This window comes from Musca autumnalis, unplaced genomic scaffold (genome assembly GCF_047663935.1).
Source record: "Musca autumnalis isolate F117 unplaced genomic scaffold, ASM4766393v1 scaffold_1, whole genome shotgun sequence".
Lineage (NCBI taxonomy): Eukaryota > Metazoa > Arthropoda > Insecta > Diptera > Muscidae > Musca > Musca autumnalis.
The window spans coordinates 210,168,511-210,183,850 of record NW_027411644.1 but is presented as its reverse complement, the minus strand read 5'-3'; positions in this window follow the sequence as shown (position 1 = coordinate 210,183,850).

The following is a 15,340-nucleotide window of genomic DNA, read 5'->3' as shown; positions in this document are numbered from 1 at the left end:
AAAACCTAAAAAACAGAAACACCAAAAAACAAACGACATGGCAAGCAACGTCAACCCCATTTAGAACAACAAATGGATTTTATACTCTTTGTAGTGTTTGGAACAATTTCAACACACTATTAAACCCGTCCCCGTCATCAACATTGTCGTTGAGGTACGTACCATCACCGTATATAACAACGTTGTAAAAGCTGTAAATTTTACTTTCATGTTTCCTATTTTGGTTTGGGTTTGGTAGTGGTAGGGGAGAAGAAAAGTTTATGAGATTTCCTATCCTAATACTTGGGCTCATACATGTTGGTACAAGCATATCGTAACTATTCACACAAACACAAACATACTAACACATGTTTATGGTCTTTACGTTGAACGGCACAACACGATAGTGGAGCATCATAAGACGCTTTTATTGCAAGAATGGTTCTAATCTGTCTTCTTTATTTTTGGGTAATTTTTTAAGCCGGAAATCACTTTAATTAAGAACAACATACCTGTTAAGAAATACAGTGTTCGTTAAAAATAATAAAATGAGGGTCGTGTAATAAGTGAAGTAAAAACAGGTAAGAAAATATCAGTCAGCTTGGCTGACAGTAAAAGCGTTTCAATTTTGTGGAGGAGGTACTTGAAGGAATGACCCACTTTTTGGGGTCATACCTTTCCATAGTTATCGTGCCAACCAACCATTTTAGGTTTAGGCCTTAAACTGCATCTAAGGTGTTGTCCGATATAAGCCGTCATTAAAATTTATGGACGTTTGGAAGAAATTTTAAGAAGTGTAAAGTTTCGGCCAAATGGGATACTTAATTTGTATATTATAGTGCAGATCAGTTGTTGTTCCTGTAACAGTATATGATATGTTTGTATGTTAATTATACTCCCCACCATAATATGGAGGGTATAATTAAATTTGTCATTCTGATTGTAACACATCGAAATATTCATAGGAGACCCTATAAAGTAAATATATTCTTGATCAGGGTAAAATTCTAAGTCAATACAACCATGTTCGTCTGTTGAAATCAAGATACAGGCCACAATTTTTAAGATAGAGCTTTGTAATTTGGTGTAAAAGTTTATATTACTCCTAGGCTGTTTGGTATTGCAAATAAGCTATATCGATCCACGTTTCGAAATACCTCCCATAGAACGGTACCACCCAATTTTCGGTATTTTGAAGGGTTTAGCCTCATTATCACACCGAATTGGCTGAAATTTGTTACTGAGTCTTCGTTGGGGACAGGGTTTCGGAGTCGGAGTCGGAGTCGAGCAATTTTGCTGGAGTCGGAGTCGGAGTCTGAGTCGAAAAAAATTACTCGACTCCGACTCCGGGCAAAATTTTGTCCATGTTATAGAAATATAAAATTAAATTTGGAACAAGAATATTTTTTTAAAAATCATTATTTATTTCAGAAGAAAGGTATAAGAAAACATAAAAGCAAACGGTATATTACACTAAGTTAAAGGACAATTTACAGGATATTTACTATCCTCTGAAGTGTAGTCTATTTATTCCTATTTTGTTGATCCAATTGATTCTTTACATTTTTGCAAACAAAAGTAAAGTTCTATGACAATCGAATTAGGATTGAACCTTTAACCACTTTCTTCAGAAGTCTTAGTGGTCTTCTCACCAAGGTCTATTGGTATTCTCAACTTGTTTTTTTTTATAAGAAGTCATCCTTGTCTTCTATTAAAGACATTGTGGTATCTATGGGAAATCTTACTGAATACCCTGTGACACAAAATGGAAGTCAAGATCTGGGGGTGGAAAAATTCCTTTTCGGAATGAAAGTCCCAATTGAGAAACTCAAAGGATCCCATAGCAGAAATTTTTGAGTTATGACATAATGAATTTTTTTATTGACCCCCATCAATCATTGAGAAAATAGCTTTATATCTCTGTTTGGAGATATTGTTTTATTTTTGTTTTATTTTTGGACGACAAGTTTTCAGTTAAATTGTATGAGGAACCTTTCTGTCGAATATGCTGTCCTTCTAGTTTTGTTAATTCCATGTCCTTTTGTTCTTGAACTCATAAAGTAAAACAAAACGAAATTTTCTACAAAAATGTTTAAATTATTTGTAGGTTTCCCATATCCAAGAAATCGGTATTGTCACGTTTTCATTGTCCTTAAGCAGTTTTACCAGTTACTTTCTCAAACAAGTAAGAACGGCGTTAAGTTCTGCCGGGCCGAACTTGTTATACCCTCCACCACAAGTTGTATTGAAATAAAATGGAATAATTAGTTTCCTTTCGTGTATGAAGAAGACTTAATATTAAATTTCGGCAATTTCGGTAAACAATGTGAGGCACCATTCTATGGGGCTATTTCAAAACGTCGATCTATACCGACAAATTTCTGACGGAAAGTTTTACGGCTCAAAGAAGACTAAATACCAAATTTCCTATATTTCGGTAAGAGAATGTGGCTAAAACTTAAAAAAATACCGAAAATCAAGAAGTACGCTTCTATGGGGATATAGGAAGATGTGGAACTATACTGATAATACTCTTCTGGAATATTTTATAACTCTTGGAAGACTAAATAACGAATTTCAGTCATTTCGGTTGGATATTGACGTCACAATCTTCAGTATTACGAAAATCCGGAGGTACCGTTCTATGGGGGCTATATCAAAACGTGGACCTATACCGACGAATTTTAGTCAGAAATGGGCAATATGAAAACGTGGACCTATACCGACGAATTTTAGTCAGAAATGGGCAATATGAAAGAGTGGACCTGTACAGACATATTTCTGGCGAACAGTTTTTTTTATCACATTGAAGACTAAATACCAAATTTCAGCCATTTTGGTGGAATATTGAAGACGCAACCTTCAAAGTACGAAAAATCGGGAGGTAAATTTCCATGGGGGCTATATGAAGGCGTGGACCTATACCGAAAAATTTAAAGGGGAAGTTTGAGCACCCCGAACGAAGTCTAAGTACCAAATTTCAGCCATTTCGGTGGAATATTGAGGCCGCAACGTTCAAAATACTGAAAATTGGGGGCTATATGAAGGCATGGACCGATACCGACAAAGTTCTGGGGGAAAGCTTTATACTACCAACGTAGACTAAGTAGCAAATTTCAACCATTTCGGTGTTATAATGACGCTACCGTTCTATGGGAGCTATATGAAGGTGTGGACCGATACCGACAAAATTCTGGGGGAAGGTTTTATACCCTTAAAGAAGACTACGTACCAAATTTCAGCCATTTTGGTAGGATAATGAACCTAAAACCTTAAAAACACCGAAAATCGGGAGGTATGGGGGCTATATGAAGATGTAGACCGATACCGACAAAATTCTGGGGGAAAGTTTCATACCCCTAAAGAAGACTACGTACCAAATTTCAGCCATTTTGGTAGGATAATGAAGCTAAAACCTTAAAAATACCGAAAATCGGGAGGTACCGTTCTATGGGGGCTATATCAAAACGTGGACCGATATATCCCATTTTCAATACCAACCATCCTGCAAGTAATAAAAATTTCTGTACCAAATTTTGACTCTCTATCTTTAAAATTGCGAGCTGTATCTTGATTTCAACAGACAGACAGACGGACATGGTCAAATCGACATAGAATTTTATGCTGATCAATAATATATATACTTTATAGAGTCTCCGACGAATATTTCGATGTGTTAAAAACGGAATGACAAATTTAATTATACCCTCCGTATGGTGGAGGCCATAAAACCCGCATGTTTATGTATTTCGGTAAATTTCGCATAATCTATTAACTATACATGAAATTCGTTCATGTGTATCCGAGTTTTCTACACAGTCACTAGCATATACAAAATTCAATGAAATACATAATCATAGTTTTCATGAGAAAGGATTGGGTAAAAGTGATAAAGGATAATGAAACATGACAATATCGATTTCTTGTCCTAGTGGACCGACCCTACACACAGTTTTCCTAGTTACATTTTTGAAAAATATTTTCATGAACCAAATCTCATCGTGTGCTAATTTTTCAGTTCCAGAAAACACCCATATGCCTACGTGCTGGGTGGTGTTCACAATATATCTCAAATATTTCAATAGAATTATCCACACCAAAGTTCAAAATGTGAGCGCTGAATTTAAGTTAAAGGTGATCCCACTTATAAATTTCAGAAAAAAGTAGAAAGTGTGAATAGCAAAAAACAGGGTTTCGTAGACCGCCTCCAAACTTCGTAATATTTTTCTCTTTCAGATGAAGAAAAAAAAATCTGCCAAAAAGTTACCTAGTTTTCTCGAAAAAAATATGAAAAATGGCTTTTATTGAGCTTTACAACTGGGGGTCTCCTTTTAAGGCTAAGCACACTAAAATGTTGACTTACATCCAGTTTGAAACTTGGTCATGAAATGCTTATAATTTTTATTGCATGTAGTCCTTATGATTTGTATTGTCCCTTCATTATACCCTCAGCCTTTAGGCTATGAAGGGTATATACACTTTCATACGGGCAAAATGTGCCTCATCGAAATAATGGTTTTAGACCCCAAGTATGTTTGGACGAAATGTGTTTCAGACAATTTGGAGTCGATTGTGCAATGTCCGTCCGTCTGTCTGTCTGTCTGGCTGGCTGGAGCGCACGATAACTCTCGAAGGGATGAACCGATTCGGTTCAAATTTTGGCTTTCGTAATATTTTGCCCAAACTTAGTTTAAGTTCGAAGATGAGCTATATCGGTCCACTCCTTCCGGTACCTCCCCCACAAAAGTTCGAAAATGTTCGGAAAATTTGTACGCACGATAACTCTTGAAGGGTGTAACCGATTTGGTCCATACTTTGCCCATCGTGGAGCGTGTACCAGACTTAGATCAGGTTTTAATATGGACTCAATCGGTCCACTCCGTCGGGTACCTCCCACACAAAATTTTGGAAAAGTTCAGTTTAGGAACATCTCTAGAATCGCTTTGATTTTTGCTATAGCAACTTGTATTCACTGCCCTCCATACGACGGTATAAGTTTCATCAGGGGCAAGTCCATACTTCCTGAGAAAATAGCCTGAAAGTTGCAAAAAACCCCTATGACACCGTGTGAGGAGGTTGGAGGGCAAAATAACTCTCGAATAGGTCTGCCGATTCGGTCCGAAGTTTGGCCCTAGTAATATTTTGTCCAAACATAGTTTAAGTTCGAAGATAAGCCATATCGGTCCACTCCTTCACGTACCTCCCCCACAAATGTTCAAAAATGTTCGGAAAAATTGTGCGTACGATAACTCTTGAAGAGAGTGGCCGAATTGGTCCATACTTTACACATCATAATATATCTACCAGATATAGATCAGGTTCAAATATGGACTATATTTGTCCACTCCATCCGGTACCTCCCACTCAAAATTTCGGATACATGTTCACTTTAAGACCTGCTTTCGAATCACTTTGATTTTTGTTGAAGCAACTTGCATTGCTGCCTCAATTGCGATGGTAAAAGTTGTTTCAGGGGCAAGTTCATACTTCTTGAGCAAACATCCCTGAAGGTCTAAAAAACCCCTATGGTACCATATGTAGTGGATGGAGATCCATTCTTTTTAGTATCTCCTCCGCAAAACTTTTGATATTAAATCCTAATCAACATTTTTGTCAGTTCAAACGCCCAAAATTTTTAAAACTCCCTAAATACATGCGTTTATTGGAAAAACAATTGTTTCAATATACACAGGCTGAGGGTATATCTCTGTCGGCAAAGCCGACTGATACTTTTTTACTTGTTTTCACATATTTTGAAAGCTTAAAGATTTTCGCGGGAGAATTCCGTCCAGAATATACTCGTGCAAAAAAAGGAAAATCGACAAAATATTCTAACTTTGCTATTTTTCAATGTAAGATTCGGTAGAAACAATATTGGATATGTTCGATTGTATTCGAACGTATACCCTTTCTAATGAATATTTAAGGAAAAACTAACACATTAACCTATATAGGCCAAAATATAGGAAAAATTAAAAATTTGTGCACATTTTATTAATTTTTAGTGGTATAGGAATTCACTCTTGGAGTCGAGCCGGAGTCGGAGTCGGAGCCGGAGTCGTGAAAAAAACTCATCTGGAGTCGGAGTCGGAGTCGTGCCAAAAATACCTCGACTCCGAAACCCTGGTTGGGGGTATAGGTCCACGCTTTCATATAGCCCCCATAGAACGTACCTCCCGAATTTCGGTGTTTTGAAAGTTGTGGCCTCAATATTTCTCAGAACTGGCTGAAATTTGGTAGTTATTCTTCGTCAGGGGTATACAACTTTCCCCATATATATATATATATATATATATATATATATATATATATATATATATATATATATATATATATATATATATATATAACTATACCGACTATAGTCGGTACAGTTCCACGCCTTGGTATAGCCCCCATAGAACGGTACCTCCCTATTGTCGGTATTTTGAATTTTGTGGCCACAGCAACCCACCGAAATAGCTGAAATTTTGTATTTAGTCTTTGTTGGAGATAAAAGCCTTTCTGACTGAAATTCTTCGGTAAAGGTCCACGTTTCGATATAGAACGGTACCTCCAGATTTTCGATATGTTGGAGGTTTTATCCTCATTATAACACCGAAATGACTGAAATTTGGTATTTCGTCTGCGTTGGAGGTATAAAACTTTCCACCTAAAATTTGCCGGTATAGGTTCACGCCTTCATATAGCCCCCATTGGACAGTAAGTCCCGATTGTCGGTATTTTGAAAGTTGTGGCCACAATATTCCACAGAAATGACTGCACTTTGGTATATAGTCTTCACTTTAGGTATTACAATTTCCATATGAAATTTGTCTGCATACGTCCACGTATAGCCCCCATAAAACGGTACTTCCCCATTAACGATATTTTGAAGGTTGTGGCCTTAATATTTCACCGAAATGGCCGAAATTTCGTATTTAGCTTTCGTTGGGGGTATACAACTTTCCATATGAAATTTGGCGGTATAGGTCCACGCCTTTATAGCCCCCATAGACAGGTACCACCCGATTTTTGGTATTTTGAAGGTTTTAGCCTCAATCATCGAAATGGCTGGAATTTGGTATTTAGTCTTCATTTGGGGTATTAAACTTTTCATATGAAATTTGTCTATATAGGTCCACACCTTAGTATAGCCCCCATAAAACTTCCCTATTTCCGATATTTTGAAGGTTGTGGCCTTAATATTTCACCAAAATGGCTGAAATTTGGTATTTGGTCTTCATTTGGGTATTAAACGTTCCATATAAAATTTGTCGGTATAAGTCCACTGATATAAAACTTTCTCCCAGAAATTCGTCGGTATAGGTCCACGTTTTGATGTAGCCCCCATAGAACGGTACCTCCCGATTTTCGTAATTTTGAAGGTTGTGACGTCAATATCCCACTGAAAGACTGAAATTTGTTATTTAGACCTCAATGTAATTATAAAATATTCCAGAAGAGAGTTATCAGTATAGGTTCGCGGGTTCCTATATCCCCCAAAGAAGCGTACCTCTTGATTTTCGGTATTTTGAAGGTTTTACCGAAATATCGGAAATGTGGTATTTAGTCTTGTTTGTGTCCAAAAACTTTCCGCCAGAAATTTGTAGGTATAGATCGACGTTTTGACATAGCCCCAATGGAACGGTACCTCCCGAATTTCGCTAATTTGAAGGTTAGCCACATTTTATCGAACTTGCTGAAAGTTGGTATTTAGTCTTCTTCATAATCGAAAGGAAACTAAGTGTTCCTTTTTACTTCAATATAACTCGTGGTGGAGGGCATAACAAGTTCGGCCTGGCCGAACTTAACGCCGTATTTACTTGCTTACTTTGTGGCGCTTGAATTTCTTGTTGCTGAATTTCACGTACGACAGGGACATATAATTGCCACATATAATTGATTATCCAACGTTTAAAAGTTGACCGGAGTGTAGTCTGCTCGATCTCCTTAAACAGCGTGGAGTGCTTGTCTGTATCGAAGGCTAAATATAGCTTACCACAGAACGGCCTATTGTTTTGTAAAAGTAAGCAAGGTTTCTTGTTCAGCTCTCCAAGTGCTGGTAGTCAGCGATTTCATAACCTTGTTCCTTCTTTTGAACTTATGGAATAGCTGTGGCTTGCGCGAACGCCCTAAACATCCTATCGTAAGTTACACCCAATATTTGGGAATAGTTGGTGGTCTGAATGCGGACACTTTAGACCAACATGTTCTGTAGGAACTTCATTTCAGCCGTCCAAGTGGTGACAAGTTGTTGTTGTTGTAGCAGTGTTTTATTATAATGTTTGTATGTATGTTCTCCTGTTCAATCTGGCTCTGGGTCTATCTCCAGTTCCAGTTAGGTGGCTACTTCGTTGGGATGTAACCACAAATCCACTGGAGTCAGATGAGTAGGCTTGGCGTGGGCGTTGAATAGGTGCTTATTATCGTGCGGCCCATGCCGTAGATGGGTAGATGTCTTGCACGGTGCGATCGACTCCCGCCCAATAGGAATTTAGGCGACTGCAATATCCCGAGCGTAATTGAGCCAAAACTACTCTGGTTTGTCCTGGCAGCTGATGGTCTTCAGCTGCGATAGATGGGGGATGTACTCCGACGACTGCACTCACACAATAATTGCATATGGTCTTAGCAACTGTGTCCGTGTGAATTCTGTTCAAACCTGACTGATAGCCTGTTGATCAAGAGGTTCTCTCCTATATTATTGGACCGCCGTCTCTAGAGTATGACAAGTGTGGCATTGGATTTAGGGCGGATATTTTCATATTCCTCAGGTGGATGAACTACACTAAGTCAGCAATGTAGAGAGGTTAAATATATACAGATATGTCATCGACGATAGGACCCGACGCCAAGATCATATATTCATCCGCATACTTTACGATCCCTAAGCCGTCTGGAGGGTATGGAATTTCAGAAAGGTAAAGGTTTAACTGGAAAACTGCATCTCATAATAGGGATAGTGCTTCCAGAATCCTTGCTCCTGCGACAAAAGGGATATGTATGGGATTGTGTGGCTTCAGTAGGGGGACGAACCTTTCAACTTTCCAGGCTTCTGGTACAATATGGATGGCTAACGATAAATTGGGAATACTTGTTAAATACTCAGCCCCGGGTTCATCCAGTTGCATAAGCATTACCTCTAATTTTCCGTGTGTGGCCCTTTGGATAATTTAGAAGTGACTGGTAAATTCTCTAAACACTTGACAAACACATTTCCCATGCACAATAAAGGAAGCCACTTATGCATAGTTCCGTTATCCGTTAAGTATAGGTCAATAGTTGGTCTTCCAGTTTCGCTTTCGAAATTTGTCGGACTATGTGCACCAGAAATTAAAATGTAGGCCAAAAATTAAATTTGGATATCTTCCCCCAACCGTTATGGTCAGTTTTACCCACTACATACTATCCGATCATTGTCAAAAATTATTGGCATCTTCCTTGACCAACAATCTTACGTTGTGCAAAGTTTGTCGGTATGGCACTATAACTGAGAGAACGGACGGACACACGTCTCAAAATCGCTTTATCTCGTCGAGATATAAATTTTGGTATACCCCATTTGGATCTACGATGAATATTTCGCGGTGTTACATCAATTTTCGGAAAAACAAACTTACAATACCCTTTTCACATTGTGGTGTAGGGTATAAATATTCAATCCAATATACGAATTTCTGTACCTTAAAATACCTTCCCAACTCTTCCAATCTTACAAACATTATACAAACGTTATGTGTATATTTATATTATCTATATATACATACATAGATACATACATACATTTAATAGTGGTAGTATGACATAGTTGTATACATTTAGGAGAAATATCACGGAAACTTTGTGTTGAAAACAAATATTTTCCTGTGAGCTTAAAATCACTACATTTTATAGAGGTGTAATGTTTTAAATACCTTTATTTTATACAACTTATACAGACACAACCCAACATATGGATATAAATATAAGGATGAATATAACTATGTGGTTAACAAAATTTCTTGAAACCACTTCCTTAAAAAAAATTTTCTTTAAAAAAATCCAACACTTGACCAAATTTTATCTATCTCTCTTGAAAATATTTTATATCATTAAGAAATTTATATTTTACCACCACACTTGTTATTACAACCAACTGCTTTCCACCACACTCCACCCTAATAACAACATCATTTAAGAGGATTTTTGATAAGTTTTTTAAGTAATGACTTTCCAGTTAAACTGTTGTTACCTTTTCTCTGTGCTAATCTAAGACTTAACACACAAACTGATTCATTTATTCAAACATGTATACACTAGTGTGTTTGTGTGTGTGTGCTCATTCATAGGTGTAGTAGAGTAACATTATGATTGTTTACCTTGTTGGGTAAGGACACAACATAAATGCTAGTACTGAGGGTTTACAACTAGAAGAATTTTCAAAGGACAGGAGCAGGGGATTACAAGAATATGGCTTTTGTATGACTTATTTTTATTTATGTGTGTTTGTACAAAACGACACATCCGCACTCGTTTAGAAAAAGGGTTCAGGGCTCGGTTAAGATAACCCCCAATATAAATGGAATTAATTTATTGGCAAGATTTGGTCTATGCTTTTATAATTTAGAGGACCAACAAATTTAAGCACTTACAGTTTTTAATTATATTTGCTGTTGTTGTGTAATAGCATGTATAGTTTTAGTGTAGCGATTAAAGGCGATTAATTTGGATAGTTCTTCCTTTGTTTAATTATAATCTAAATGTTTTATTTTCGGGGGACATTAGTTTTTTTTAATGTGGTTTGAGATCAAAGATAATATTATTGCGGAAAAGTGCTTGAAACGCTTATTTCCAACGCGATTTTTTAATGTCTACCACGATGAAAACGACAAAAGTGCAGGCTAAATTATGAAAAAATGGTTGAGTATTATCATACCCTACAATGTTGAAAGGTTATTTATTTTGCAGGAAGTAGGAGTTTAGGTCCAGGAAATACCAATAACCTTGTATGAAATGCCAATAACTTTGAATGATGATTGAGCAGTATTTAGGGGATGAAAGTGGCCAGAACTTTTGTTTAAAAAATAGCCAAATTAATTTATACCTTTGTGTTAGTAAAAGTTTGTCGGGGCAGGTCCATATTTCCAGAGATAAGATGAACATTTTCCTGTAAGTACAGTTTATGGATTGTTCGCGAATCGTTTTTAATTTACCGCGAAAGCGGTCTTTGTGATTCTGATTACAGCGAAAAAATTTTCTTCGTAGGCAAGTTCATGCGTCTTGACATAATAACAGAAAAGATCTAAAATCCCATGGTGTCCTACTAAAATTGATAGTTGGCACTATAACTATCAAATTAGATCCGCAAAATTACAACACTTTTGCGCTTTAATCCAATTCAAAATTTTTAGCAAGACGTCCGAAATTTTCATAATTGTGTGTAGTGTGTATTACAGGTTTGTTCGGCTACAGGTTTTTTTTTTAAATAAAATAGGTGTTAATTTTTATCAAGTTTTTATTTTTCAATATTTCGATTGGAATCTACAATCATCTTCAGGGAACTCCAAATAATAATTATGTTAACAGAGTTAATTACAAAATTATTGACAATTAAATTACTTTAATTTAAAAATCTTTTACATTCAGTTCGTATGTTCCAGGAACTTGTTTACTGATATCTTTGATACATTATTTAGTTGATTGTTTTCGTAAATATTGTGGACCAGAACGAGAGAAAGCAATATAAAATCGCATTTGTTTTGCTATTATGATGTTTATGAACCGTTTCTACCGAGTTCGTATGTTCCAAAAATATGTTTATTGACATCTAAGGTACATTTATGTGGGTGGTTGTTCGCTTCAAATTTGATCGGTGTGTATCCGAGAAAAAATTTAAAAAAATCACATCTTGACGATTATGGCCTAGAAGATGGAGTTTATGTGTTCACGATTTTTGTTTTTTTTTTAAGTGCTTAAACTTTGCCTCTGAAATTAATTGAAATTTCCTAAGGGTTTGGAACATATGGTCCTGACAAAATGACCCCTTTTGACATCTAAGCCTCAAGACTTTGGTGGCCTATAACCGCGAAAGTTGATGAGATTGGAAACAAAACGGTGAGACACGTGTCTTCTCTTCTTTGATTTTCTATCACGCTGCGATGTCAGAATATTGTTGATAAAACATGACTCAAAAAATTACACACAATGTAATTGTTAAGAGAAAGACAGAATAAAAAAACATAAATCGGCAATTTCGTACTTCCATAAAGGCCACATTTCTGAAAAACCCGGTTGAGTTGCCGGTATCCAATCTGTCCTTCCAATTCTCATAGACTGAGGGTATAAATCTGGCATTTATTGTTAGCAGCAGTTTTCTCTAAACAAATCATTCATTATAGTTCAGATAAATTCATGGTGGAAGGTAACCACCCATTTAAAAACAATTTACTACGAAAGCAATGAATAAGAAGAGCAAGTAAAAAAGTGTCAGTCGGCTTTGCCGACAGAGATATACCCTCAGCCTATGTGGATTAAAATACTTTTTTCCCCCAAAAAAAGAACCGACAAAAATATGGATAGGATTAAAGCGCAAACATTTGCGGGAATATCGATAGATAGGGCTACGAAAAACATAATATCTCTATAAACAGGAAGGATCCTCGAATATACCCTTAAGCACACAAAAATGTGTGGGTGGTACCCCAAAGATCGGACAGATAGGGCCCACATTTGAACATAAACTAAGTTTCTACAATATTTAGAAAATTAAAGTTTGGACCAAATCGGTTGCTACTTCTATGAGCTATCGCGCGTATCATTTAAGCGAATAGTTTCGAACTTTTGCGGGGGAGGTGCCGGAAGGAGTGGACCTATAAGCATCACCTTCCAATTTCATCTAATATTCGAAGAAATATTACGATATCCAAAGTGTGAACGAACGTAGTATTCGGGTTGAGCCTTCCAGTCACTGCATATGGTGCCATAGGGGTTTTTATAACATTCGGGCTGTTTTCTCAAGAAGTATGGACTTGCCCGGAAAAAACTTTTTCTGTCGTAATTGAGACAGCGAATGCAAGTTGCTTCAACAAAAATCAAAGTGATACGAGAGCAGCTCTTAAAGTGAATTTATCCAGAAATTTGTGTGGGAGCTACCAGAAGGAGTGGACAAATATAGTCCATGTTCGAACCTGACCTATATCTGGTATATTAGGATGTGTAAAGTGTGGACCAAATCGGTCTCACCCATCAATAGTTATCGTGCGCACAATTTTTACGAACTTTTTTGAACTTTTGTGGGGGAGGTACCTGAAGGAGTGGACCGATATGGCTTATCTTCGGACTTAAACTATGCTTAAACAAAATATTACTAAGGCCAAATTTTGGATCGAATTGGCAGATCCGTTCGAGAGTTATCTTGCGCTCCAACCACCTCACACGGTGTCATAGGGGTTTTTCGCAACTTTCAGGCTATTTTCTCAGGAAGTATGGACTTGCCCCTGAGGAAGCTTGTACCAACGTATGGGGGGCAGTGAATAACGCTACCCTGGTCATTAAGATTGTTCTAAGAGATTTTAATGTTAAAATTTAGAACTAAAATATCGTTGGTTCCACGGTCGGTATGTTCAGCCTTCATGAGGTAACATCCAACAACGGAAGGCTGAACGATTTTGCAGCGACAACGAGAAACCAGATCGATCATTTTGTGACAGATGGAAGATACATTTCCTGTGTTTTATATGTCCGATCGATTCGGACAATTTGCTTGTAGCAGCCAATGTACGCACTAGACTGGTTTTAACTCAAAGGGGAAAAATCGATATCGGATTTTTTATGCGGCACCACTCTAAAGTGTTTAGTTTTGTTAGATTTTAAGGTTGCCAAAGTTTGAGAACAATCGGAATATATTAAAACGTGCCACTGCGGCTTCCAAGTTACCATAGTAATTTGTATGGGGCTAAAGGTGAATTTTTACGAATTTGATCTAAAGGCCACATTTAATGTCCAATCGAAGAGAAAATTTTACCAGCTCATTTCTGTGATAAGAAGTATGCATCAGTTGATTTGCAAAATTTGGAATGCGAAATCAACGATTGGAACCTTAATCGGATATATTCCGTACACCAGAAAAGAGACCAGACGGTCTTCTAGCAATCGCATATAAAGTGGTATGTGAACGGCAAAAACCTATGGTCAATGTAATAATCGGGTATATCAATGCTGGTTTAAACCTAAGAAATATACAATAAACCAAATCTTCATCTTACTCCAAATCCTAGAGGAGGACCATGAAAAACAGATCGATACATACCAACTATTCGTCGATTATGAAGCCGCCTTTTACAGCCAGACAGACAGAAAAGCATATGAATACGAGCCACTTGATGGTATACACCCTAAGAGAAAGTAAAATCTCCGACGCATAGAGGTGTGAAATCTCAAACAACGAAGATTAATTAAACAAATTAAATTCGATTTTTGGTATAACTGTCATTACATGGTTATATTGTATAAAATTACACGTCTCTAACCAAAATGTCAAGATCATATGTTGTTTAATTTTACAGTTACACATTGTTAAAGTTGAAGAATTTTTTTAAAATTGACATAAAAATTTAAATTTTTTGTATTTAAAGTGTAATATTTTTTTACACATTAAAAGTGACAATTATAGAATAGAAACGTCAACTTCAGGTAGTTATCAGAATCCTTTTTATACCCTCCACCATAGTAACTAATCATTTGCGACCATATAAAGTATATATATTCTTGATCAGTATAAAATTCTAAGACGATCTACCCATGTCCGTCCGTCCGTCTGTCCATCTATTGTAATCACTCTAGCGTTCGCAATAAATGAGCTAGAGCGCTATATTTTTGCACAGGATATTCTTTTTTCCATATGCAGGTCAAGTTCGAAGATGAGCTATATCGGACCACTTTTTGCTATAGCCCCCATATAACGGTACCTCCCGATTTTCGGTATTTTGAAGATTTTAGCTACAATTTTTGACCAAACTACCTGTAATTTGACAGTTGAGGTTCCTAGTAATCACAAAATTTCTCCACCTAAAACTGTTAACATAGATCCATGTTTTGGTGTAGCCCCCATATAACGGTACCTCTCGATTTTTATTATTTTGAGGATTTTAGCTAAAAATGTTCACCGAACTACCTGTAATAACACTTTTGGGATTCGAAGTGGTCACAAAATATTTCCACTAAAACCCGTCAACATAGGTCCATGTTTTGGTATAGCCCCCATATAACGGCGCCTCTCCATTTTCGGTATTTTTGACCCAACTATCTGTAATTCGAACAATTATCCACATTGATACATGTGTTGGTAGAGCCCCCATATAACGGTATCTCCCGATTTTCGGTTTTTTGGATTTTAGCTACA